Source organism: Magnolia sinica, chromosome 5, assembly GCF_029962835.1.
Source record: "Magnolia sinica isolate HGM2019 chromosome 5, MsV1, whole genome shotgun sequence".
Classification (NCBI taxonomy): domain Eukaryota; kingdom Viridiplantae; phylum Streptophyta; class Magnoliopsida; order Magnoliales; family Magnoliaceae; genus Magnolia; species Magnolia sinica.
The window spans coordinates 1,083,450-1,111,202 of NC_080577.1; the positions used below are offsets into that span (position 1 = coordinate 1,083,450).

The 27,753-nt window shown below is 44.6% G+C and overlaps 1 pseudogene; it reads right to left on the reverse strand.

Annotated features, from left to right (window-relative positions):
- Nucleotides 1-348: 348 nt before the first annotated feature.
- On the reverse strand, nucleotides 349-27,686 carry LOC131246286 (putative anthocyanidin reductase; annotated as a pseudogene).
- Nucleotides 27,687-27,753: the final 67 nt, after the last annotated feature.

Here is a 27,753-nt window from a genome sequence, read left to right on the forward strand (position 1 = left end):
CAAATATCAGCTTGATTCAAAACTTTCCTGGCCTTCAAGAAGTTTTCAGCTGTAGGCATTTAACATCCATTGTTTCCTATAGTGTGATCTATTTGAGCTTTGGATTTGCCTTATTTTTTGGCTCATACCCTAAAATGAGCTAGCAAAATGGATGGACGGCATGGATAAAACATGTAGATCACAGTGAGCCCCACAGAGCCCTGGTGACCGGGTCTCTGGGCAATACGCGTCCCAAAATGAGAATGAGATGTAGTACGGTAGGCAGGTCCAGGCGGCTATGTTTGAACTCATTCCTAAAGTTCTTTTCAAACGAGCACTCTCTGCTCGTGACCTTTGCCACGAACCTTCTTATCTTTCCCTTTTCATTTGCTGCAGGAAAAAAGCTTGGCTGTGGTCGTTTTCCACGTGATCGGGGGCCCACTTTCTAGACACCTCGCCTTCAATCATTGTAAGATCTTTGACAGATTCGATAAAACCTTTGATACTCTGGCAGCGTGATGGATGATACACAGGCACGCAGAAGTTACTTGGAAATTGCATACATGGCATACAAGCTAGTCGAATATTAAAATGTCCAAATTATAGCAGCAAGTTTAGATGTATCATGAACCAAGTGTTATGCTTATTTTGCAACGGTTCTATTTCGACAAACAAGTGTCCACGAATCAAAGGTTAGGATCGTTTTAATAATTTGATTATGAGACTGTGTCTTAGTGATAGTGGGTCCCACAGTTTAGTCGGTTTAATTCGAGTTAATGAATGACATGTGCATAGAATTGGTGGGTGCCTACGGATCTTGCGTCATACACTGCCAGAGCATCATAAAACACCCTCTAATATTGAGGTCGGTTCGTCTGCAAGCCACTGTAGTAAAAGCCTATTTCACGAGTGGTTCATCTCCGCGTGAAAATTTGAAAATTTATTCACTTTGCAAACTCCTTTTTCCATTCACAGGTTTGACTTTTTATTCACCTTTGTCCAGTACATTAAACTTAGCTTCTAGCTCTCTTGATTAGGCCTTCGTATTTTAAAATCTAGCCCCAACACAGCAATACATTAATTCTTGAAAAATACGACTATGCAATCATTAGGTCAGCGACACCATAGAAAATAATTAACAACCACCTAAAAAATCTCTAAATACATGTGGTTGCCTATACATGATGGTTGGATCGGTCTGATTTTTCGGATGAGTCAACCCTTCTAGATAGGTTGGATGGCATACACACAGATGCTGGACCTGTGCTTAACCCATGTAGCTAGAGGAACCAAACTTCCATTGTTTGCCCCCATTTCAAATTGAATGTGGTCTTTCCTCCAAGTGGGATAGTGTCGATGGTTCTCAGATCCGACCATTGATTTGATGGAACCCACACAAATAAGGCATGTCCCAAAAATCTCCCTTTTGGGAAGATTCTGACCCATGTGAGTGGTGGCATGACGGTTCGAGAAAAAAGTCAACAATGTTCTGGCCAAAAGATGAAAGATCGTATGGTTAGGATCCATGTTCCACAGCTTCACAACTAATGGGAATGGGCTAGACATTGACGGGCTTGGTCCATAAAAATACCAGTCCTTTTTTATCCTCAAGCTTAGTAATGCGTCCATAAAGCTAACCACAAGGCCTAGTTCCTTACTGCAATAAAGGGGCCTTGATTGAAATAAATGATAAGAAGATTTGGGCCCAACCCATCCCGTTTTCCTAGAAATGTAACTGAAGCCCGCCGATGGAAGGTTGGGCTGAGAAACCTGAGGATACAGTCCAGTGCATCAACAGCCCTACTTGAGAATTTGCAACTATCTACATTGCCTGAATGAAATTAGGGGTTGGTCTGGCGGTTGGCCTATGTGTTGGGTTGGGCAGGCATTCCTGGCCTCGAGGTCTTGGCCCAGATCTAAAATTCAAGCTTGTTTATTAATTGAGCTGTGCTGAAGGTGTTTCTAGCTGAATTTTCAGAATTTATTATGTACATGTGATGTATGCTTCACAATTCACATATTTCATTCCTTCACAAATGTGTGGCGCCCAAACATATGATCAGACTATTGTGGTTTTTGGACCATCATGCATGCACGGTGGGGCCCATTTAATGACCAGCCAGATCTACCACAGAAGTAGGCGAACAGAAAAGCAAGACTTGGAGCTGTCTGTTTTGGTCTGTCATGTATCGGGGCCTGGATCAGGCCTAGCTTTTCCGTTGCTGATTTGGGTTATTAGAGTTGGTCGTGGCCCATTACAGCCCAAGTTGAAGTTTGGTCTCATCTCCGGATATCTCTCCCAAATTAAATGGCACATCAATTCATGTTTACACGCTTAAACCCTCCAAATATTTTATTGAAAATAAGAACCACACGTAGAGGGTGGGCCACCAGCATCGTTTTCCCTTTTATTCTTCATCGTACGAAAAAGGAAGTGAGAAGAAACCTCAATAACAAATGAATGACAAGGAAGCAGAAGTCAAACAAATTGAAATAAATAAAGTGGATAATCAAAGCCACTTTAAATATCACCCGCACCAATGTGGTAATTTTAGCAAAATCTAGGCACTTCATTTGGTGGGCCCATTCAATAAGTGGGTCTGATCATCATGTGTATAAACAAAATGAACCGCTAAAAAGTACTACACCAATGTTCCACAGAGTACACACGTGGTCTACTTGATGACCAGACTGACTTTCTTCTATGCACACATGGTAGTGGCCCACCTGATGAAATGCCTGGAATCCACACACTTGTATCACATGGCTGGAATAGGTCCTATCATCGAAGTGGCCCATGCTTTGTTTGTTCGCCTGATTGGGATGTTTCCTGATATGGGAGACATCTAGGGCCCACATTAGCCTAGTCTTTATCGTTTTGGAGGCCCCACAAAATCATTAAAAAAAAAATGAAATTTATTTGATTTCATGATATTTGTTGCACCCAAACGCAGCATACAGCACGAACAATTATTTCATGAAGCCCATCTTCTTTGCACACTCCAGGTTGTCCTCCAGTATCTTCTTCAGGTCATGTTTATATTCAAAGCCCATATCAACCAGCTTCTTAGAAACCAGACCCGATTCCTCTTTTGGGTCCCCTTCCATAAACCTGTAATAGAATTGCATGATCTTAGATTATTGAAACCTTGAAATCAATTGGAAGTGCCTCGATTAAATATACAAAACATTAATGACTTATTAACTAATTCTCTTTTGCCAATGCTGCACACGTGTGCAAGACAGCGTGGTCAACTTGATGGGCCACAATGTGCATCTTCATCAGTTGGAGCTCGTGTTTATGTTGAATGTGGACCGTTCGCCAACCTTTTTCAACCATATATTCATTTAGGGCCTGTTTGGATACCACCAAATAAATTACTTTTCTACTTACAGCTAGCACTAGATAAGTGACTTAATTATTTCAGATAAGTAAGTTTTAGTTTATGATTACTTATAAGTAATTTTTTCTATTTAAAAGTACATAATCACTTTACTTAAATTTTTTTTTTTTAATTTTTTTTTTTAGCTATTTTACTTTTCACAAGTTGCTGAAGAGAGGCATCAGGAGAGTGGAAAGAGAGGAGAAACTAAGATAAGCAACCTAGGATTCAAACGCCCCCTTAATCTTTTACATGTAACCTTATGAGTGGACTACGTGATTCTTGGGCCAGGGCGTCAACATGTCAGAGCCCATTTAATGAATGGACTAGATCTCACAAATGCAGGCCATGATGGCACATTTAGGGGGTGTTTGGACCGTTCATTACTTAAGGGAAGTTACTTATGCCTTAAGTAGCTTATCTTGATTTTTACTTATTAAACTGGAGTGATTAAGTAATTTTAAGTTAAAAAAGCTACTTATTACTTATTTGTAAATAGAAAAAGTAACTTATTTGGTGGTATCCAAATGGGGCCTTAGAAAGAGAGAGAAAAAGGAGAAGAAGATTTTAACTGATTTACTCACTCTTTCTCGATGGCCAGATCTTTGCAAATCTCTTTGTAACATTTTCCAATGTCGGGTATAGTCGGGTATGCACTCGCACATAGAAATCTACCACTCATGGAAGGTTGCTCCATGCAGAAGACATGTGCGTCACAAACGTCATCGATGTGTATGATTGGGACCGAACCCAGCAATGCCTGTAGAAATCTGAGCTGTCTGTGACAAGGAACGTTGCTTGTAATCTGTGAAATGATGATTGCCATGCTTAGAGGAAAGTAGGGAAGGATGGTATCTCCCCCAACAAGGCCACAAGCAAGGGAAACCACCTCCAATTCAGCATTCTCTCTGTTACAGTAGTTGAGTGCTTCTTTTTCTTGAAGTGTTTCAGAACATGTATAATCCTGCACCAACATACCATTAATTTCCACAGTTGAATCCATAGCTCAAAAACTAGATAACTCAACTCAAGTCAGACTCCATGTCTTGCTGGGTTGGGTCAACTCAATGACTTGAACGAGTCAAAAAAAGTAACAAAAATACTATAAAGCACGACTTTGTGTTGTAGTGTGTGGTGATTACTAATATCGTCTTTGTTAGATGATGTTGCATCTTCAAAACACAACCCCAGCTGACTCAGCCAAGTCTAGCTGGAGACCATGTATTTGATTCGTTTGCGAGTATGTCCAATTAGGTCCCACCAATTGTACATGTGGGTCCTTGTTATAGACTGTACTTATGGTGGGCCCCATTGTGATATGGGACTCTAATTAACCATCTGCTTTGGCCCCTCTTAAAAGTAGAACATGGCTATAGTTGGGTAGTTCGGATCATCCCATTCAAGCCATCTGGTCTGGCCTCTTAAAAGTGGAACATGACTAATCCCATTCAAACCATCCGGTCTGGCCTCTTAAAAGTGAAACATGACTATAATTGGGTAGTTAGATCATCGACTACGTGAATTTATAGGGCGTGGACCATCCCATGATAGACCTCATGAAAAGATTTTGTCAGAGACACTGTTCTCTGTATCTGACTTTAAAATCATACGGAGTGAACTCTTGATCATGACCTCGACAGCTCATCTTGTGGTCCCAATGGTGGATGATCCATGGCCCAAAAATCACATTATTGACTATTCCACATATGGGGGGAAGCGGATTGCATCCTGCCCCCACCTTTACAGACTCGGTCAGACAGAGGCTAGGGGCAGTGCGGCTTTGGTGCCGGAGCCAACGTGGGGGTGGATCCCTGACTGTGGGGCCCACCTTGATGTATGTACCTTACAACCACGTATTCCATCCAATTTCACAGCTCATTTTTGGACATGATCCCAAAAATGAAGCAGATCCAAACCTTTGGTGGACCACACCACAGGAACAGTGGTGATTGAATGCCCACCATGAAAAACTTCTTGGGGCCACTGAAATTTTTATTTACCATCCAACTCATTGATAAGGTTACAAAGCTTTGGATGAAGGGATCACACAAATATCAGCTTCATCCAAAACTTTGGTGGCCCATAAGAAGTTTTTAATGGTCAATCATAACTGTTTCCTGTGATGTGGTCCAATAGATATTTGTATACACTTCCTTTTTGGAATCATGCCTTAAAATAATCTGTCAAAACGGATGAAGGTGTGGATGTAAGGCACATAAATCACAGTGAGCCCCACAGTTAGGGATCCACCCACTTATAAAAATCAGCTGTTGATTAACCAATTTAGGGCCTGTCTGTTTGAATAGAAAATCCTGAAAATAGGACAGATGGCATATGGGCCGCCTACGCAGCAAGAGCAATGCAGTGTGTTTACAGCCACTAAAAAACTTGAAAACAATATATATATATATATATATATATATATATATATATATATTGAAATCTCACTACCACGAAGTGATTTTTGGTAGCTGAAACGCATTGTATCACTCTTGAGATGCTGGCAATCTGTAGGTGATAGTCCCCCTTGAAATTTGTACGAAGGAATAGGAATTTCACTGATGCAGCAGTTTTCTCCGTTATAGAAATCAGCGGAAATCAAACTTCTTTTCCCAACTCTTCCTCAAAAAACCAAATAAAATCATTTCAGAAAAAGAAAAAAAAAAAAAAAACCTGTCAAATGTAAAATTTTACTGTCGAGAGAGACAACCTTTGATATTTAACCGTCGACCTTTTAAACATTTTTATGGAAAACAACCTAAAAAAAAAAAAAAAAAAACGGAGAAATGACATTGGTTTCTACAGTTTTTCATAATTTTCCATTTCTTGAATATTTCATCAGGGTTTCTCAATTCCATATTTTGAATTCTCTCAAGACAAGCAGGCCACCTCCAACTAATTGTGAGTGATCGGTTGTCAAACAAAGTAAAATGACAATTTCATACAGTTACGTGAAAGAAAACAAAATTGATATTTTCTCTAGCGGTTGGTGTGGCTATCCCTTGATCGGACGGCTATGACGGCTATGACATTCCCGCGTACCATACTCTCGGCATGTGTGTTTGACAACCGATCATTGCTTATCCCAAAAGCATATGCCACTGATCAGATGATTACGTAAATAGCTACGAAGAACACTAACCAGCTCTAGATTGCTGCAATAAGCAAATGATAGATGGAGAGGCGTCCAACAAGATTCATGGATGGAGTCTTTGAAGCCGGTTCCGTCTTCCTTCAGTGGTGATGCTGCCGTGACTGAGGCAGTGTAGATGAGTCGCTTCACCGTTCCGGATCTTAGGCAAGACCCCATAATGCTCTTCAACCAGCAACCACTGCTTCCCTAGCATCTTTGTACTGTTTTGAATAATTACTGTTGATGCAAAAATCTGGTCCACCCACTTTACACCTTCGAGTACCTGTACAGGAAGAAGACAAAGGAGACCCTGGCTAGAGCAGGGGACCCTCCGATGCCAAAGTCAGGCTAGGAATCTAGGTCTTATATTATCGAGGGGTCATGGGAGAGAGTTTTTTGTGTACCTCTCACCCTTTGAGTCTCTCCTATTTATAGGAGATGGAGGATCCCACCGTACGAGAATTCTTTTCCAAATATCTTGGAGATTTGATTTAATTATAATCTGTTTACGGATGCTTCCCGATCCCGAGATTTTCGGAGTCGGGAATCCTTTTACAAGATTTTTGGGATGGTGTTTATACTTATACCATCTCTTCCTTACTTGGTTTGGCCTTAACCAATTCTAATGAAAGATGAGTCTAGGCTGGTTGCAAGGATAAGCCTTTTGCCTTCTGTCACACGATATAGAGAGTCGGCCGTAACCAATACTCCTTCTCACTCCGATAGCCGACACTACAACCGAACTACTATGACTCGGTTTTATGGTCGGTCAAGTGACTTCTAGCATTCGGGTCTTAATCAACCCTTTTTTACGTTGCTGCCTCGTTAACCGAGTCAACTTTATGCGTCTTATATATTTTGCCTATGGCTCTTGACTCTTTAAGTCTCGGTCGGATTTCATTTCCTACAAATCCGAGATAAGTCTCTCCTTTAGGCTTCGTCTTGTCTTGGTCCAACCCGTTGCCTCAGACATTCTGACAGTGTCAATAGAGTTGGTCCATTCCATAACTGGGTCTCCGAACTTGTCATATTTTCCCCCAACAGTAAGCCCCCTTACTCCTTGTGTTAGCTATGTCAACACTAAGGAGTAATGAGTTTCTATATCGGTGTACACTGGAAACCGAGGTTATGATGGAGCACTTAATGCTTCTTGTGTACCGTCCTCAACGTACGTCGGTTCGTTGCTCGAGGTTGCACGTGCGGATAGCCGTTGAAGTGCTTCGCCCGCTTATGAACGTTGGACGTGTGGCAAGAGCGTTACTTGCGTCAGTCGGCGTGCGCCACGTGTCGGGCGGGGGAGTCGAAACATGCGTGAATTTGACTCCTCCTTAAATTCCTCTGCCACATGGCAGGGCTATAAAAGGAGGAGCGGGATTCATTTCTCCATTTTCGCGCGTCCATCTTCTTTTTTTCTTTTTCTCCTCCTCTTTCCCTTCCTCCCCTTCTTGCCTTCATTGTCCTCGCGTTTCGCCATTTTCTCCATTGTTTCCATCTTGCTATTTCCTTTTGCTTCCTCGTCTGTGTATCTTTCGCCTCTCCATTAAGTTTTTTCTCCCTCCCTTTCCTTTTTAATCTTAATGGCAATGCATTCTTCAAGTCCCGGGAAGGGGATTTCCAGTGATGAGGACGAAACGAGACATCTCTGGAATGTCTCGGAATCGCCGTCATTGCTGACGGAGATAGTGATTGATGCTAATGAAGCTTTCCAGTTCTCTGAAAGAGTGTCTGGGACTTCAGCGGAACGTCCTGCTTCGACAGGTCCTTCTAGCGGAGGAGTGTTTCTGGTGACTGCCCCAAGTAGACCTAACCCTTATTTTCTTAGGGATGAACTGGAAGAAGAGGATGAGTTAGAGGAAACCACTTAATCGGTTCCTCTTAGGAGGTCGGCACGGGCCTTTGAATCGGCAGATGAAAAAGGGGAGGCTGTCGAGGGACAGGATGCTGGAGATGAGCAGAAGGGTCCGGTCCCCTCGATTTTAACTGAGCCAGACTTGGACAGAATCCGAGTCGGGTACTATATCCCCGACTCAATTATTCTTCGCCTTCCCCTCTCGAGTGAATTACCCGACCATCCCCCTCCTGGGATGGTCGCGATTTTCCAAGTCACTATGCAATGTGGCTTGTGTCTGCCCCTTCAACCAGTTGCTTGAGATTTTCTTTTCCGACTCTGAATTGCTCCTGGACAGATAGTTCCGAATGGATGGAGGAACTTGTTCGGATGTTCAGTTTTGTGGGCTAAGGCAGAGCAGCCCCCACTGACTATTGATGAGTTCCTCTATCTTTACCACGTACGACCAAACCCTCAGCAGACTGGCTGGTACTTTTTGAGCGGTTGACAGAATAAGGGCAGCTCTTTGATAACCGACCCTCCTACCTCCAACTAGCACTAGAGAGAGAGGTGGTTCTAGGTGTGCGGTCACTGGGAGACTGCCAAGCCTGGGCTGTTCGAACCTCGCGTTCTTCAAGCGTTCTCTAAAGCAGGTAACTCGACGTGTCTTTTCTTTTTATTTTCTTGCTATGATATTTCTGAGTCTGACTGTATGTATTCTGCAGAGACTCCCAAGAAAAGACCAATGTTAGAAGCCAACGCTCTAGCTCGGATCAAGGATTTGAAAGCGATAAGTCTGGACGATCGGTCTTGGAAGAATCTTTTTCAGCCAGAGCATCTTCTTCTCTCGGGCTTAGACGCGATCATGACAGGTATCCTCTAGTTATTTTGATGCATTCTCCTTGGATCTTATCCTAATCTTGTTCTTTGTCTGATACAGAGATGGCTGAAGCTCGCACCCTTCTGAAACCAGCTTCCAAGATGAAGGCTCCTCCGAGGTCGGCGCTTCTGTCGGAGACTCAGCTTTCGAAGAAGCTGAAGACAGCTCCAAAGGCTAGGGAGCTATCTACCCCGGTTGCCTCTGCCCCGGTCACTTCTGTCGCGACCGTTGTCGTACTCTCTGACCCAGAGGAGAGGGCGGAAGAGGTGGACACGATTCCTGCCGAGTCTCAGGTGGCTCCCGAGCCAGGACCCGTTGCAGAGCAGGTGTCGGAACCTAGAGGGGAGACCTCAGGGGGGGAGATGACTCAACAAGAGCCCTCTCCCCTTCTACGAGATGTGTCAACCATGATCCCATGGGCCAACTCTCATGGAGGGGAGAAGGATTTTGTCGGCCTCTGCAGCTTCCCTTCGAGGCGGGTTCTTGCTTACACGGCGAAGGTGCTGCTTAAGGTAAGGTCTTTGATCTTTGTCGTCTTAAGTAGTTTTCCTTTTGTCTCGGCGACTTGGTTCTGACCTTGAGTTTTCTTTTTGCAGTTTTCCCCTTGCATACTTAAGGCAAGCTCGGAGTTTGCTAATACTGAGAAACGAGTTGTGGAGTTGGAGACGCAGCTCGAAGGCACCCTGACTCAAGCCGGCATACTGTCGGGTGACTTGGGTCTTGCCAGAAAAGCTGCTGAGGATGTCAAGGCCGAGTGTGCCCGCGTAGCCTTGCTGCTAAAAGAGACTCAGGAGCAGAGTCGGTGACTTCGTATGGCTCATGCTCCTCGTGAAGATAGGCTAAAACGGGTCAAGGCTAAGGCCGAGGCAGCCATTGAGCAAGCTAAGATCAGGCCAAGCAGGCCGAAGACCAAGTCGTAAAGGCTTTCCTCGAGTCCCAAGAGTTTTTGATGAGAGGGATCGCTTGTATCAGAGTGGGTACACAGCTTGTATTCAGGTGATGAAGCAATCTTTTCCCAACCTTGATCTATCGGGATTCGATGATGATGCTGCTGGTTCTGAAGGTCCGGAGGCCGAGGCAGCTGAATCTGTTGATGTTGCGACTGGTATCGGGGTCGAATTCGAGGTAGCTCTAGAGGTTGTTCCAAGTGGTGGTAGCTGAGTCTGAACCACCTCTTGAGTCAGTTTCTGATGACCCTTGGAACTTCATTTTTGGCACTCACACCAGCATCCCATTTTTTGCACTCACACCAGCTCCTTAAGCTGATCAAGTTTCAGGGTAAGCTCGGGAGTATTTACAGCCAAGGAAGCTCACATGTCACGACTAACCTTTTCTTTTGCCTTTAAGCCTTTTACTCTATCAATGTAATGCTGAAGCAAGATGTAACTCGATATAATAAACGTACTGATGAATGAATATACTTGGTTTTCTTTTATTCATTTTGATTCAGTTTACATAGTTGTCATCTTTGAGTCTTCCCCAGCGTTTAACTAATCCGAGCTAAGGATAGTAGATTTTTAGATGCTCGGCATTCCACGGATGAGGTAGCAATCACCCGGTTAGGTATTCCAATCGATACGTTTTAGGTCAGATGGTGCTTGAGATAATATAGGGTCATTTCCAATTAGGTCCCACTGTGCCCGAGCCAACTTTCTTGGTATTGAGGAACGTTTTTTGGAGGACCATGTCCTCGACTCGAAAACGCCTGACCTTGACTTGGGCATTGTAGAACTGAGCCACCTGTTGCTGTCGAGTTACTATTTGTAGTCGGGCTCTTTCCCTTTGTTCGTCCACGAGATCGAGTCCGAGGGCTAAGAGTTCTTCATTATCTTCTTCATTAAACGAACTGACTCGGGCTGATCTGAGTTTTTGGTGGGCCACACGCTCAGCCGATGTGTAGACAATACTTGTCATGCCCCAAAGTCAAAAACTGGGCTCACAAAATTCCTGATCGCCGAATCCGGCACCAACAGCCTCCATAGTACCCCATTCTCAGCTCTCAGCACCCATACACCAGGTTCCGATCCTAGGATTCTATAAGGAGGATTTCAAATATGATTTTGATTCGTAATAAGCATAACCATAAGCATAACCCACGAACAATAATCACAAGAACACCATCACAAAATCCACAATGATAAAAAAAACTTTAAGGTATAATGTGTATAAAGGAAAATATAAGATAATAATAACGGAAACTCTTGAAGCTCGACTGCATGCTCCTACTGCAACGAAGTTACGGCTGCGTCTTGGCATCACGTATCAATCATGCATAAGCTTATAGAAAGTTTAGAGAGTGGTGTAAGTGTGTGTGCAATATAAGCGTGCTCAGAATGCAAGGTCAGAGTAATGCGAAATCATGGTGATGAGTACATGAATGCAATCAGCCGTACCAAGGCTATGCAGTGCAAGATTTGAATGCTATCGGCCAGAACACGGCCATGCGATGCGAGATGCAACTCAAGCATGCCAATCCTCAACATGTATCAGTACAGTTCTCATTCTAAATAATCACCGGGGTTCAATATACTCCAAATGGCACTGTCGCTCTCCTAGCCGCATAGTCCAAGTGAGCGTAAGAAACCTCACTATCCGCCTGGCCAATAGTCTGCCAATACCTATCCGGCACGTCGATAGCGAACCCATTCGCAAGCTGGTTAAACTCAGCCTAGTATTGCCCCTACCCTCGAGCGAGTAAGGCCACACCCATTTCTAACCGACCACGAAACAATGGGAGACGCGGTCTCCTGGTATTCGGCCCTCATGCGCTCATATATCCACTCGGTCTCGACATTAGAGTCATCCTCTGGTACCATCGGGTTTAGAGATTTTCACCTAGGGACATCTATGGCGCCCGTATGCTAGAACCAAACATTTTCGATATCCAATCCAGCCACCCACGATGTGTCTGCGGAGGCTATGGCCTTGATATCACTAAGGCATACAATGAGCACAATCACACGAATACAAGTGCATGAATCATACCATCAGACATACAACAATCCCGTGCGTACTGTGCGCTCATGTAAGGCAAATCCGCCTATCAGGGAGTCCATAAACCATCTACTCGAAGGCATGTGCAATGATCAGTCAATCCTCACATCAGGCATACATATGATGCGTATGATCATGAATCATGAATCTATACTAAGCATGTTATGTGGTGATGGGTTCTGATCAAAACGAATATGGGCCTAGACAGCCTACACCTTACAGGTATGGGCCTATTAATGGGCCTTAGGGAGAGAGTGACAATGCGGACATTGAACCAACATCATCCTTATAATGTGGACATCAAACCATCATTCTTCCCAAGGTGTAGCCCGCTATAAAATCAACACATATACCATGGTGGAAACATACTACAATGGGCCTTATGTACGTCCTATAGGGCCTTGACCCATAGGCCTCAAGTACATCAAATGGGCCTCATTAATGGGTCTCATATATACATATCAAGGTGGGCCTCAACGACGGGCCACAAATGCATCAAGATGGGCCTAGTCACATGGGCCTTGCATACATTACAATGGGCCTTATACAATTTAAGGTGGGCCTCAACAAGAACCACTAATACATCAAAATGGGCTTCAATAATGGGCCTTAAATTATCTCCAAAATGGTTGGACGGTTTGGATGAAACACAGGCATCATGATAGAGCCCACACTAATGGAGGATGTGGATTACAATACATACATAAGTGGATCCCATGTGGGTCCTACCATAATGTTTATTTTCCATCCAACCCATTGATAAGGTCACTCAGACCTAGGGCCCATAGTAATGTTTATTTGCCACACAACCTGGGCCCACTTTAATATTTATTTTCCACTTAACCCTTTGATAAGGTCACACGTGACCTGGACCCACAGTAATGTTTATTTGCCACACGACCTGTTCAAAGGGTCACGTGGACCAGGGGCCCACCATAATATTTATTTGCATCCAAACTAACCAGGGGCCCACAGTGGTGTTTATATGACATCCAAACTGTTGATGAGGTCACGTGGACCAGGGGCCCACGGTGATGTTTATTGCCATCCAAACCATTCATAAGTTTACATGTACCAGGGAAACTGGGGCCCACCATAACGTTTATTTGCCATGCAACCCATTGACAGGGTCACACGGTCAGGTCAGGGAGCCCACCTTGATATTTTTATTTTATTTTATTTTTATTTTATTATTTTTTTATCACGTGGACAGGGAGCCCACCATGATGCGGTTCACAAATCTAGCCCACTCATTAGGTGCGTCTCACTTGGCTGAGGGTTCAAACTAAGTTTCAGCCGCATCCAAATTTCAGGTAGGCCCCACCAAGTGTTTTTTATATGTTTAGGCATGTCTTCACATGATTTTAGATGGTGTGGCCCACCTGAGTTCCGTATAAGGCTGATTTTTGGGGTGGATACTTGGTCTGTGGGGACCCATCAAATGCATGGTGCGGATGTTCGAAACACATCACAGTGGGGCCCACAACTGGGGCCGTGAGGGCCTGCCAGGCCGTCAGAGAGGGTGAAGGGCAGCAGGTGCTGCTGCCCCTTTTCTTTATTTTTTTAAAACCATGTTTTTGATAGGTGGGGCCCACCTCAGACAGATTCATCCCAGCCATTAGTCCCTGTGGCTCGATACAATCCCAACGAATCTAAGATTGGGTGGTTTTTGATGTACAGGAGCATCAGAGAGTATATCAAAGGTAGGAACATTGTTTCCTATACCATGGCCCGCCAAGAAACTAGATCAACCTCATTTTTCGGTTCAACGCCTAAAATGATCTGAGGAAGTGGATGGATGGCTTGGATTGTATACATACATCAAGGTGGGGCCTACATGGACAGCCCACCTCAAAAGCAAATATATATATATTTTTGTTAGAACACACCCACGTCAGTATACACACTCCATGTTAGCCACTGTCCAGCGTCTCCTGGACGCTGGGCAGCATGGATCTAACACAATCATCATGGTGGATCCCACATGTAGGTGGCCCACGTGTCATCAAGGTGGGTCCCACACGAACGTGGCCCACCTAATGGGTCTAATATTTGTGTTTTCCATCATCCAGGTCAGGCCCACTGGATGGGATGGATAAGGCAAATGGATGGCGTTGATAGAATACATCCATCATGGTGGGTCCATGATCGGTGTGGATCTAGTGGACCACACCCATAACAAAAGAGAGAGAGAGAAAGAGAGACATAGAGAGAGAGAGAGACGGTGAGATAGAGGGACCCCACCACTATGGGCCCCTCTTGATTAAATCACATACATCAAAATGGGTCCCACCAACAAGTGGGCCCTAAAATCGAAAATAACGGTAAATCACCCACCTCTAGGCCTCCTTCTTGCTCCCTTAGCCTCCTTAGATCCTTACCTTTACTTTTAATGGTGGTTGATGAAAGATGAATGGTTGAGATGGGAGATGAGAGGGTAAGGAAAGTGGGCCACACTTGGCATTTGGGAGAGAGTGTTGGACGTGTGAAGTTTTGTTGTTGGGAGTGAAGAGATGGAATGAGAGAGGAAAAATAATAAAAGGGATGGGATGATGTAAGGAATGGGATGGGAGGTATGGGTGAGTTTGATTTTTTTAGAAAAAGGGGATGGGTTTGTTTGAAAATTATAAAAAGGAGGAATGGTGAGGGGAGAGAGAGGTTTGACTTGTGGGAAAAGGGAGAGAGGCCACTTGTACTTGTTGTTGGGTGAGGTGGCATGGAGGTAAGGTGGTGTACTTGTCTTGATTTGATGTGACATTTCGTAGAGATTCCCTCGAAGTCCGCAATGCGCGGCGTTTCTTCGGAATAAACGCAGGCCTACATCTCCTGGCCTAGGTATCGATTCGGTACGCGATTCACGGCGTTGGAACCGCGGCGACGACGGGGTCACCATGATACAAGTTTCAGGTCGAGCCATCTTCGATATGCAGGACTCGACTTAGGATTACAGGCAATCGTCAGATACAGTGCGAAGGTTGCCGGAATTAGACCGGAAGGACCGCGGAAGCCAACGGAACGGTACAGACTAGGACACGGGTCTTACAGCTCTCCCCTCCAAATAAAAATTTCATCCTCAAAATTTACATAATCATTGCAAGGAAACATAACTCATAATAAAAGAGGAATCAAGGCATCGCCATATAAAATCGAAGACAGCATACAAGATACAATATATGATCAATCATCAAAGAGATGGGGATAGCGCTCTCGAATCTCTGCCTCGTGCTCCCAAGATACCTCATCAACTAAATGGTGAACCTACTGAACCTTCACCAAGGGAATGACCTTGGTTTGGAGGACCAGTTCCTTCCGATTAAGGATACGAACTGGCTGCTCAATGTAAGAAGCGTCCTCACGTACCTCCAACGGCTGCCAATCAATAACAAGAACTATGTCTGACCCACACTTCCTCAACATACAGACGTGAAAAACGTTGTAGACGCCAGACAACTGAGATGGTAAGGTAAGCTGATAGGCCACAGTGCCAATGCACTCAGTGATCTCCAAAGGTCCTATGAATCTCGGGGCAAGCTTACCCTTCGCTCCAAATCTAACTACGCCCTTCATGGGCAAGACCTTGAGATACACGTGGTCCCTTACATCAAACTCCAAGGGACGACGCTGGCGATCAACAAAACTCTTCTGCCGGCTCTGAGCTGTGCACATCATTTGCCTGATGATATCGATAACCTCTAATGTCTCCTGCACAAGCTCGGGACCTAGGAGACGCCGCTCTCTAACCTCGGTTCAACAACTCAGAGATCTGCACGGTCTACCATACAATGCCTCAAAAGGAGTCATGTCAATGGCCGCCTGATAGCTGTTGTTGTATGCGAACTCAGCCAATCGCAGATGCTCATCCCAGCTACCCCCGAAGTCAATCTTGCAGGCCCGAAGCATATCCTCAAGGATCTGGTTAACCCTCTCGGTCTGGCCATCGGTGCCCATAGCTCTCTGAAAGCTCCTCCAAAATGTGGTTCACAAATCCAGCCCACTCATTAGGTGCGTCCCACTTGGCTAAGGGTTCAGACCAAGTTTCAGCCGCATCCAAATTTCAAGTAGGCCCCACCAAGTATTTTTTATATGTTTAAGCATGTCTTCACATGATTTTAGATGGTGTGGCCCACATGAGATCCGTATAAGGCTGATTTTTGGGGTGGACACCTGGTCTGTGGGGACCTATCAAATGCATGGTGTGGATGTTCGAAACACATCACAGTGGGGCCCACAACTGGGGCCGTGAGGGCCTGCCAGGCCGTCTGCCCGCCCACTGATAGCGGCAGCAGCAGGTGCTGCTGCCCCTTTTCTTTATTTTTTTTAAACCATTAATGCGATGGTTTTTTATAGGTGGGGCCCACCTCAGACGGATCCATCCCAGCCATTGGTCCCTGTGGCTCGATACAATCCCAATGAGTCCAATATTGGGTGGTTTTTGATGTACAGGAGCATCAGGGAGTATATCAAAGGTAGGAACATTGTTTCCTATACCATGGCCCGCCAGGAAACCAGATTAACCTCATTTTTCGGTTCAACGCCTAAAATGATCTGAGGAAGAGGATGGATGACTTAGATTGTATACATACATCAAGGTGGGGCCTACATGGACAGCCCACCTCAAAAGCAAATATATATATTTTTGGTTAGAACACACCCACGTCAGTATACACACTCCATGTTAGCCACTGTCTAGCGTCTCCTGGACGCTGGGCAGCATGGATATAACACAATCATCATGGTGGATCTCACATGTAGGTGGCCCACGTGTCATCAAGGTGGGTCCCACACAAACGTGGCCCACCTAATGGGTCTAATATTTGTGTTTTTCATCATCCAGGTCAAGCCCACTGGATGGGATAGATAAGGCAGATGGATGGCGTTGATAGAATACTTTCATCATGGTGGGTCCACGATCGGTGTGGATCTAGTGGACCACACCCATAACAAAAGAGAGAGAGAAAGAGAGACATAGAGAGAGAGGCACGGTGAGATAGAGGGACCCCGCCACTATCGGCCCCTCTTGATTAAATCACATACATCAAAATGGGTCTCACCAACAAGTGGGCCCTAAAATCAAAAATAACGGTAAATCACCCACCTCTAGGCCTCCTTCTTGCTCCCTTAGCCTCCTTAGCTCCTTACCTTTACTTTTAATGGTGTTTGATGAAAGATGAATGGTTGAGATGGGAGATGAGAGAGTGGGGAAAGTGGGCCACACTTGGTATTTGGGAGAGAGTGTTGGACGTGTGAAGTTTTGTTGTTGGGAGTGAAGAGATGGAATGAGAGAGGAAAAATAATAAAAGGGATGGGATGATGTAAGGAATAGGATGGGAGGTATGGGTGAGTTTGATTTTTTTAGAAAAATGGGATGAGTTTGTTTGAAAATTGTAAAAAGGAGGAATGGTGAGGGGAGAGAGGGGTTTGACTTGTAGGAAAAGGGAGAGATGCCACTTGTACTTATTATTGGGTGAGGTGGCATAGAGGTAAGGTGGTGTACTTGTCTTGATTTGATGTGACATTTTGTAGAGATTCCCTCGAAGTCCGCAACGCGCGGCGTTTCTTTGGAATGAACGTAGGCCCATATCTCCTGGCCTGGGTATCAGTTCGGTACGCGATTTGTAGCGTTGGAACCGCAGCGACGACGCGGTCGCTATGATATAAGTTTCGAGTCGAGCCGTCTTCGGTATGCAAGACTAGGCTTAGGATTGCGCGCAATCATCGGATATGGTGCGAAGGTTGCCGGAATTAGACCGGAATGACTGTGGAAGCTAACGGAATGGTAGGTACTTGGACACGGGTCTTACATATTCGAGCCGTGGTTCGGTATGCCTAAAATATTTTCAGGAGTTCTTTAGCCCATGCTCCTTTGGCTCGGTCGAGCTTGGTTCCGAGATGTTGTTTAATGATCTTATTAACCACCTCAACCTGTCTATTTATTTGAGTTTGATGGGGCGATGAATACACATTTCTGATCCCGATATTACACACATCTCTTGATAGCCCTTATTGTCGAACTGCTTCTCATTGTTAAAAATAATGGTTCGGGGTATCTCAAACCAACAAACAATGTTTTTTCATACAAAGTTCATGATCTTTTGTTCGGTTATCTTCGCTAATGGCTCTGCCTCGACCCACTTTATGAAGTAGTCTACTGCTATGACATCAAACTTGTTCTGGCCTCTTCCCATAGGAAGTGGCCTAATAATATCAATTCCCTATTGCGCAAAGGGCCAAGGACCGGTCATAAGAGTCAGATCCTCTGAGGTTACCTTGGAATGGCTGCGAACCGTTGGCATTTGTCACATCTTTGGACGAGCTTACGAGTGTCGTGCTGGATAGTCGGCCAGTAATATCCTTGATGCAAGACCTTGTGTGTGAGCGATCACCCTCCTGAGTGGTTTTCACATATCCTCTCATGGATCTCTCGTAGTACGTAATCGGCTTCATTAGGATTTAAACATCATAGCAACGGAGTATAATAACCCTTTTTATATAACGTCCCGTTAAGTATAGTATAGCGAGAAGCTCGGATCTTTAATCGTCGAGCCTCGGCATGATCTTCGGGCAACTCTCCATTGTCGAGATGTCGGACAATCGGATCGAGCTAGGTAGGTTCCGAATCAATTGTGTGTACGGTCGGGCTAACTGGGTCAGTGATACTCAACTTAGTAACGTATTTGATTAGAACGGACCTGGGTATATCATCTTCGTCGGCAGAGCAAGCTTTGCTAGTAGATCGGTTTTGGCGATTTCCATCCGAGGGATCCGAGTGACGACACAAAGCTGAAAGCCACCGATCAATTCATTGGCTTTCTCCATGTATGCTTTCAGTTGTTCTTTCCGTGTTTGATACACGTTGCTAACTTGATTGACAACTAGCTGTGAATCGCTGAAAACGTTGAGATGCGTAACGCCTAAACTAGCCGCGAGTTAAAGGCCGAGCAATAAAGCTTCATATTATGTTGCATTGTTCAAGGCTTGAAATCCAAGTCTTAAGGCATACTGCATGTAGGTCTGATCAGGAGTTTTCAGGACGACTCCTACCCCGCTTGCCTTAGAGTTGGAGGGGCCATCGACATACAACTTTCAGGGGATTAGGATGGGTTCTGACTCGGGGGAAGCGGTCGTCGATTTATCAGTAGGCTCGGTAGCATGCTTAGTCATTGGATCGGCTTGTGGTGTCACTTCAGCAATGAAGTCGGCCACGGCTTGCCCTTTGATTGCTACTATCGGCTTGTACTAAATGTCGAATTCGCTGAGTTCAATCGCCCACTTCGTAAGTCCGTTGGATGCTTCCGGTTTCTGTAAAATCTGGTGCAGTGGTAGGTCGGTCATAACGACAATGGTATGTACTTGGAAGTATGGCCGAAGTCGTCGCAACGAGACTACCAGGACTAAGGCCACTTTTTCCATAAGCAGATACCTTGTCTCTACCGATAATAGTATTTTGCTGACGTAATAGACCGACAGTTGTTTTCCTTCGTATTCTCGTATCAGAGCCAAGCTAACTGCCGCCTCAGACACTACGAGATACAACAGCAGAGTTTCCCTAGCTTGGATTTCGATAAGAGAGGTGGAGATCCGAGATAAGATTTTAATTGCTGGAACCCAACCTCGCACTCTTCCGTCCAATCCACCATTTGTTGTCCCTTCAGTTGTTTGAAGAATGGGAGACATTTGTCAGTAGCTTAGGAAAGGAAGCGGTTGAGTGCGGCTACTCGTCCGGTCAACCTTTGTATGTCTTTGATTATTTTCAGAGATTCCATATTGAGCAGTGCCTTGATCTTCTCGGGATTTACCTCAATCCCTCGTTGGCTAACCAGGAATCCGAGGAACTTTTTCGAGCTCACGCCAAAGGCACACTTGCTTAGATTCAACTTCATTTGGAACTTGCATAAGATCAGGAACATTTCTTTTAGGTCGGCCGCGTGTATACTTTTGACGAGCATGTCGTTAATGTATACTTCCATGGTTCGGCCGATTTGCCAAGCAAATATTTTGTTTACTAATCTTTGATAAGTTGCCCCAGCATTTTTCAAACCAAATGGCATCACTCGGTAACAATAAAGACCTTTATCAGTGACAAAGGTGGTCTTAGATTTATTAGATTGATTCATTACAATTTGATTGTATTCTGAATAAGCATCCATAAAACTAAGAAGTTCGTACCCCGCAGTACTGTCCACTAACTAATCGATCCTTAGAAGAAAGAAATTGTCCTTTGGGCAGGCTTTGTTTAGGTCGATATAGTTAAAACAGACTCGCCATTTCCCATGGACTTTCTTCACAAGTACGACATTAGCTACCCACTCTAGGTAGTATATCTCTTCTATGAATTTGGCCTTGAGGAGCTTGCTGACCTCATCTTCAAAAATAGAGTACCTTTCAGGGCCGAGCGGGCGTCACTTCTGTCGAATCGGCCGGTGGGTCGGATCGATGTTAAGTCGGTGAGTCATTACTGAAGGGTCGATTCCTGGCATGTCTTCATGGCTCCATACAAATACATCAGCATATCGTCGGAGGAGGGCTATCAAATTGTCTTTCAGAGGAGATCGCAAAGACGAGCCAACTTGCACTGTTTTATAGTCATCTGTCTCGACCAAAGGTATAGAGATAAGATCTTCCACCGGTTGTCCACGTTCGTGGGTTTCGACCCGAGGATCCAGTGACTCGATTATGGATATCTCGGCTGGAGCTTTCACGGCTATCGCGTAACAACGTCTTGTGTCTTTCTAATCTCCTTTGACAACTCCTGCTCCCGACTCAGTCAAAAATTTCATGGAGCGGTGGTATGTAGATACCACCGCTTGGAGGAGATTCAAAGAAGGTCGGCCGAGGATAGCATTGTAAACGGACGACTGATCGACTATCAGGAAGTCGACCATCACTGTTGCCTGATGCGGAGGGTTCCGGCTGTAAGTGGCAATGAAATGATTCCCTCTGGGAGTGTCTGTCCTCCTGAGAATCCGATTAATGGGGTATGAACTGGCCGTAATGTGTTGAGGGTCAAATATTACATATTAGACCCCAGTTATTACCTGATTTTATGAGCATGATATCGTTTAAACATCTTATTTTAATCGTGTTTGTGTTGCAAGGTGGATTTACAAGCATGGACTGAAAAGAATGCTAAAGGCAAGGATTTAACACTTAAGAAGTATTAAGGCAAGGGACGGACTCTAGGGGACCGAGATCGAAGAGTTTACACGCCTGGGATTCGAGGAAATCCAATATTTCACGCTAAAGAGGCCTAAAATTCGTCCAGAATGCAAGATTACAGGGTTCTCATCATCTGTTCGATTCAAAACTTCATACATGACCTGAGGACCATAAATTAACCGTACAAGTCGAATTTCATCTATTCGATCCCAGTGGAAGTGGCCCAACGGACATATCAGCCCATAAACCATTGATTTTGGGCCCACCTGCTATCTGGATATGTTACAAAATTGGTCTCAACATGTTAAATGATCTGACAATACGGATGGACGGAGAGAATTTCTCACGAACATCTCCATAGGACCTCATGTACATCACCTGTGCACGATGCACAAGTGCACTAGCCGTGCACTGAATTTCTCAAAGTCAGTCCGCGCACGCTAACCAACTCCCTCTTCTCCAATTCAAAAGAGGACATGGCATCCTCACATAGTCCGCTGGTTCCGTGCAGTGGGGCCCACCCCTCATCAAAATGATCAATCTGGACCATCTATTGTGTACAGAGGAGGGGTATTAACCTCACCTAGGTGATTTTTGACATCATGCAATCCATGGGAAAATCCTAACCGTTGAACGCAGGATGGATGGCGGAATAGAAGATCGTGTGGGCTACACCGATTTCGCTCCAAAACTGTCCATTCCCAATGATTTTCCGAGGATACTTCAATGAACGGAGTGGATTGTCTACCTGACATCAATCAGTGGGCCACCAAACATCACAGCGCCGCTGTGTAGGCTCTGTTTCGCAACAGAGCCTGCAGAGGAATTTTTGTGGGCCACCATCATGCATCAACGGTCCGATCTGGACCGTCCGTTAGGAGCCCAAGGATACTCTCATCCAAGCCTAGGTATCAAAAGTTCGAGATCAAAACCGATGGGATGATCTCAACCGTCTGATAGAGAATGATGGTAGCATAGAAAGTCTGGTGGGCCGCACCAAAACAGAGCAAAAATGGTCATTTTCGACTGGTTTTTCATGCACAATCTAATGAACGGACTGAATCTATCAAGTTACACCAAGCCTGGCCCCACCGAGAAATCAGCATAAGGTAGGAGCTTTCTCCCGCTGCGAAAGGGAGTGCGTAACCTCTTACGCACTCCCAACCGACCTCCCTAGTGCTATAAAAGAAAAGGAAAAGGGAGAGAGGAGGATCATCTGTATCTGGAGCGTGGACGTGGAGCAGAGAAAGAGAGTTTGTTTCAGAGTATTTTAGAATTTTTATTTATTTTTGTTGTAATTGCTGGTTTAGTTATTATGATTTTTGAGAGTTTTAGTCCAATCATGTTGGGCTAAACCTCTTAGCTAGGGCTAAGAGGTGAAGCTTGTGACGTGATGGGTAATACTTTACGGCTTTGATTCATGTTGAACTTGATATTGATGTTAGTTTGATTATAAGGAATTGCCTATAGTTTTTAATGGTTTGTTGTGACTTGCATTACAATAGATCTGTAATGAGTTTAAGTAATTCCTTTTCACTATTCTAATTAAGCGGTTAGGTAGCCCTATTGTTCACCATCGCCCCTTGGACATGGTTGAGTGATGGAATCTGATCCCAACATTCATACATCTTCTGATTGGTTGTGGATTGGTTTAGTTCTATTGTTTACTTTGTCTCATGGGCATAGTTTTGTGATAGAATCGACTCTAATTCTCATACCTTCATCTCCTTGAAAACTAGATCAAAGGAAGTTCAGATCGAGCTTTAGTGATATATCTTTCAACTGGATGAAGATGGGACTCGAAGTCCAGTTGAGTTCATGAATCAAGCGTAGATCTCCCTGATCTATATAAGTGGATCCTCTGAATCCCTAGTTTCTCACATTTGAATTCTACAAGTTTTAGATTACTATTTCACCATTATTCACTCATATTCAGTTAATTTGGGTTTCATCTTTATCTAGTTCTAGTTCTGGTTACTTTTAGATTACGTACAGGTTTCAGTCCCTGTGGATTCGATCTCGGTCTCACCGAGTTTATTACTACATCACGACTCTATACTTGGGGAGTGAACATAATGTTGATCGTTCAACACCCATTTTGTCGAACGCTTGAGTGAACAGCACGTCAGCAGACGATCCTGTGTCGATAAGTATGCGGAACACCCTACGATTCTTGATGGTGAGAGCGATGACCAATGCATCATCGTGGGGATGATAAATACCCGAGCATCTTCATCAGTGAATGAGATGCAGTATTTTTCTCTCTGTTTTTCTTTCGAAGTCCGAGCTATGATCAGGATCTCAGACTCGGGTCAACTAATGCACCTGGCATGATTTTTCCGAGCATTGTTTAAGTCGCCTCCGCCTCGGGGGCCACCAACGATAGTTCGGATTTCCTCCATGGGTCAGTTGTCACCCGGGCGTTCTTCTGCTATCCCAGTTCTTTCAACGTGTTCTCTGAGTTGGCCGTCTCGGATAAGCCTTTCGATCTCTTCTTTCAGATGAAAACAATCGCTTGTATTATGCCCATGATCGCAATGATAGTGGAAATACTTGTTCTTATTTCATCGGTTGGGATTGCTTCGAAGTTTGTTTGGCCAGTTCACGAATCCTTCAGCCTTAATCTCCATCAAAACCTGCTCTTGGGGTTTATTAAGCTAGGTGTATGTAGAAAACTTTCGATCAGGTCGCATACCCGACTTGTGTTCATCGTGTGTTTGGTCATCCTTACGCTTCTTCCCTTCGGCCGAGTCAACTTCCTTTTTGGCTAACTCTTTGGCTGAAGCTTTTGCGTTTTGGGCAACCTCGCACATAATTTGCATTTCCTCGGCATCCGTGTACTTATCCGATCGAGTCATAAACTCGGCCAAGTCATAGGTGGATTTTTATCCATGGATGCCAGAAACAGTTTATCCCTGACGCCTTGCATAATTGAATTGAGTGTTGTCTCTTCTGAATGTTTCTGGACTTGAAGCGACTTAAAATTGAAACACTTGATGTAGTCTTTCAGTAGCTCTCCTTCCTTCTGAACTATGTTGTTCAAATGTGCAGGGGGCTTCAACTTCTTTTTCCCACCAATGAAGTTGGTAAGGAACGCATTAATGAGCTCCGCAAACGAGCTAATGAACTTTGGTTTCAGCTGTTTAAACCAAAGTCAAGCTACGTCGGCTAAGGTGAGGGAGAAAGCTCGGCACATCATGGCATCTGAGGCATCATGCAATTTCATGTATGTTCAAAAGCATTCAATATGTTCAGTTGGGTCGGTTTTACCGGTGGAAGGTGTAATCTGTGGAAGATGAAACCGTTCCGATAGCCGAGCTTGCATTACTTCTTCCACAAACGGGGATGCCTTTGTTTCGAGCCTGTTTTGATGTGCATCCCGACTCTGCTTCATGTCCGCAATCTCTTCTCGTACTTCTTTCCTAAAATCCAGGAGGTCGGCTTTCCAGGGGTTGTCGCTTTTTTTTATTTCTTCAACCGGAGGCCGGCTGCGCCTCTGTCGATCTATCTCGTGTCGAAGATCAGTGGGGGGCAACACGACAGTCATGGAATGAACGGGCGCTAGCTCGGACGGACCATGGGGCTAACTTCGCTAAGGGACTGATCGCGGAGTAATAGGCTCAGGGTCGGCTACTTGTTGTGGGACGTTCGTTGTCTGACCATAGGGCTGAACTTGCTATCGATGTATCTGCTTCAACATTTATTTCATGACGTTTATGTCGAATTTGAGTTCCTGGACCTCTTTATCCAATCTCTCATTACCTCGGTTCCACTGGGTATTTCTTGTCGCAGCAGAGGCCGCCGGACGAGCAATGGAATCTCGGCGATTGTCAGGTTGATTCTGAGTTTCTTGGGCTATGCTCACACCCGGCGGTCCAGTGACAGCGGCTTCATTTGGCTCTTCTTGGACCGTTCTTCTAGTTATCACCATTATAACGCGTTCACAGTTTCTGGGTAGAGCATGGAAAATGACTTTTTGTACAGATTTCCAACGACGGCGCCAAACTGTTGATGCAAAAAATTGTACTACACTCTTTAAACCTTCGAGTACCTGTACAGGAAGAAGACAAATGAGACCTTGGCTAAAGCAGGGAACCCTCCGATGCCAAAGTCAGGCTAGGAATCTAGGTCTTATAGTATTGAGGGGTTATGAGAGAGAGTTTTTTACGTACCTTTCACCCTTGGAGTCTCTCCAATTTATAGGAGATGAAGGATCCCACCGTACGGGGATTCTTTCCCAAATATCTCGGAGATTTGATTTAATTATAATTTGTTTACGGATGCTTCCTGATCTCGAGATTTTCGGGGTCGAGAATCCTTTTACAAGATTTACAAGATGGTGTTTATACTTACACCGTCTCTTCCTTGCTCGGCTCGGCCTTAATCGATTCTAATGAAAGATGAGTCTAGGCTGGCTGTAAGGATAAACTTTTGCCTTCTGTCGGACGATATAGAGAGTCAGCCGTAACCGATACTCATTCTCACTCCGATAGCCGACACTACAACCGAACTACTATGACTCGGTTTTATGGTCGGTTAAGTGACTTCTAGCATTCGGGTCTTAATCGGCCTTTTTTTACGTTGCTGCCTCGTTAACTGAGTCAACTTTATGCGTCTTATATATTTTGTTTATCGCTCTTGACTCTTTAAGTCTCGGTCGGATTTCATTTCCTACAAATCTGAGTTAAGTCTCTCCTTTAGGCTTCGTCTTGTTTCAGTCTAACCCGTTGCCTCGGACGTTCTGGCAGTGTCAATAGAGTTGGTCCATTCCATAACCGGGTCTCCAGACTTGTCATATTTTACCACAGAGAAAATCTCTATAAAAAACGAAACAATAAGAATTGAAGAAGGCCAGCCCCAACACGGTTGCAGTGTCGCGCATAGACTACATTAGATGTTTTAACGAATTTTCCAGGTTTCAACAATGTATAGTCTGATTCTTCGGGTTAGAACATCTACACAGTGATATTTTCTTGATGAGTGGCTGGGATATACCATGCTCAACCCAATTTGGCTTGTTTGATTTTATGTAGAGGAACAGGGCATTGGTAGACCCCGCGAGCAGATCCAAATCTCAGGTGTACCACACCATAGTAAACAGTTGTTATTGAAGGCCCACCATTAAAAACTTTCCAGAGCCCCCACTGTAATGATTATTTGCCATCCAAACAGTTGACAAAGTCACACGGACCTGGATGATGTACAAACACAAATATCAGCTTGATCGAAAACTTTTGTGGCCCCCAAGAAGTTTTAATGGTGGGCGTTGAATCACTGCTGTTTCTTGTGGTGTGGCCACCTGAGATTTAGATCTGATTCATTCTGGAGTTCAAATCATAAAATGAGCCGACAAAACTGATGGACGGTGTGGATATCCCTCTCGGAACCACCGAGCTCCCTGAGCTCCTCCATCCACCAAAGCAGACTATCATGTAGAGGTGCATGTGGGCGTAGGGAAATTCAAAAAATAAAAAAAAAAAAAAAAACCTAGTAAAATCTCCCTTAAGTACAATGGACGAAGAATATCCAGTGCATTGCATCGGCACGTTAATTAGTGACCTGACACGTGTTCAGTGGGCAATGAATCCAGACTGTCCATCAAGGGGGCCTGGGAACCATTTGAAATCACCCCGAACAGAGTGGGAAATCCAGTATTAACCATTTTCTCTATCAGCTTAAGGCCACCTTTGGTATGGCCAGGTAATCTTTTCATCGTAATTTTTAACCACGGTCCACTTCAGAGAGTACATATTAGATGGACGGTTTAGATGGTCCACTGTGGATATGACACATTTTAAGAGGCTGTTAATGCAGTTTTATCTCATTTCTATACAATGATGAAACCAAAAGTGGAAAATACAGTCATTGAAGAGATTAATTCTCACTCATGATTCCTTGTATCCAAACTAGCTCAAGAGGAGAAAATGTTTTACTTGCATTAGAGAGAGAGGTTCATCAGCACAAACCTTAGTGCTGTGAGGGTCGTGTTGCATGGGGTTAGCGAGGTGAAAAACATACTCGCAACCGCGGATTGCCTATTCATACTCATCTGCATCATAGATGTCGGCTCTGAATAGCTTCAGTCGACTATCTGCATTAGGAAGGCCCTTAAGAAGCTGTCTTTGAGTGGTTCTCTGCAATTCAGCAAACCAACGTATGAGAGTGTGTTTTGCATGTGTGCGTCTGTGTGCATGCGAGAGAGAGAGAGAGAGAGAGAGAGAGAGAGAGGAGAGAGAGAGAGAGACCCGGGTTCCTTAGAGTTGCATGGACGGTATGTCCTTTGTCGAGGAGCTTCTTAACAAGCCAAGAACCGATGTAGCCGAGGTCGAGCATCGTCTTCCTTAAGATGATAATTATTCCGAATCCATGGAACTTCTCTGAACTCCTCATAGAGACTTCT